Source organism: Perkinsus marinus, assembly GCF_000006405.1.
Source record: "Perkinsus marinus ATCC 50983 genomic scaffold scf_1104296932816, whole genome shotgun sequence".
Taxonomy (NCBI): domain Eukaryota; phylum Perkinsozoa; order Perkinsida; family Perkinsidae; genus Perkinsus; species Perkinsus marinus.
In genome coordinates, this window is record NW_003215350.1 from 1 (window position 1) to 979 (window position 979).

Consider the following 979-nt stretch of genomic DNA (forward strand, 5'->3'; position numbering starts at 1 on the left):
ACCCAGATCGCCAGATTCAGAGTCTGGAGTGCTAACCGTTACACCCTAAAACCATCCATTTGTAATTACTTGACGCGGCGCTTTTGCTCTCCAATGGAATAACTATCATATACTAAGGTTTTACCGGGATTTGAACCCAGATCGCCAGATTCAGAGTCTGGAGTGCTAACCGTTACACCATAAAACCATCCACTTATATATACTTGACGCAGCTCTTTTGCTCTCTGAAATAATAACTATCATATACTAAGGTTTTACCGGGATTTGAACCCAGATCGCCAGATTCAGAGTCTGGAGTGCTAACCGTTACACCATAAAACCATCCACTTATATATACTTGACGCAGCTCTTTTGCTCTCTGAAATAATAACTATCATATTCTAAGGTTTTACCGGGATTTGAACCCAGATCGCCATATTTAGAGTCTGGAGTGCTAACCGTTACACCATAAAACCATACGTATCAAATAACTTGACGCGGCGCTTTTGCTCTCCGATAGAATAACTATCATATATCAAGGTTTTACCGAGATTTGAACCCAGATCGTCAGATTCAGAGTCTGGAGTGCTAACCGTTAGACCATAAAACCATACATATCAAATAACTTGACGCGGCGATTTTGCTCTCCGATAGAATAACTATCATATACCAAGGTTTTACCGGGATTTGAACCCAGATCGCCAGATTCAGAGTCTGGAGTGCTAACCGTTACACCATAAAACCATCCATTTGAATTTACTTGACGCGGCGATTTTGCTCTCCGATAGAATAACTATCATACATCAAGGTTTTACCGGGATTTGAACCCAGATCGCCAGATTCAGAGTCTGGAGTGCTAACCGTTACACCATAAAACCATCCATTTGTATTTACTTGACGCGGCGATTTTGCTCTCCGATAGAATAGCTATCATATACCAAGTTTTACCGGGATTTGAACCCAGATCGCCAGATTCAGAGTCTGGAGTGCTAACCGTTAC

At 41.8% G+C, this 979-nt stretch overlaps 5 non-coding genes across 5 annotated transcripts; all 5 read right to left on the bottom strand.

Annotated features, from left to right (window-relative positions):
- Nucleotides 1-115: 115 nt before the first annotated feature.
- Pmar_PMAR029433 lies at nt 116-187 on the bottom strand. Its single transcript has one exon. It is a non-coding gene; the product is annotated as a tRNA-Gln (tRNA).
- A 62-nt stretch (nt 188-249) lies between these two features.
- Nucleotides 250-321, bottom strand: Pmar_PMAR029434. Its single transcript has one exon. It is a non-coding gene; the product is annotated as a tRNA-Gln (tRNA).
- Nucleotides 322-383: 62 nt separating this feature from the next.
- Pmar_PMAR029435 lies at nt 384-455 on the bottom strand. The gene has a single exon. It is a non-coding gene; the product is annotated as a tRNA-OTHER (tRNA).
- Nucleotides 456-651: 196 nt separating this feature from the next.
- On the bottom strand, nt 652-723 carry Pmar_PMAR029436. Its single transcript has one exon. It is a non-coding gene; the product is annotated as a tRNA-Gln (tRNA).
- Nucleotides 724-785: 62 nt separating this feature from the next.
- Pmar_PMAR029437 lies at nt 786-857 on the bottom strand. Its single transcript has one exon. It is a non-coding gene; the product is annotated as a tRNA-Gln (tRNA).
- Between the last annotated feature and the right edge of the window lie 122 nt (nt 858-979).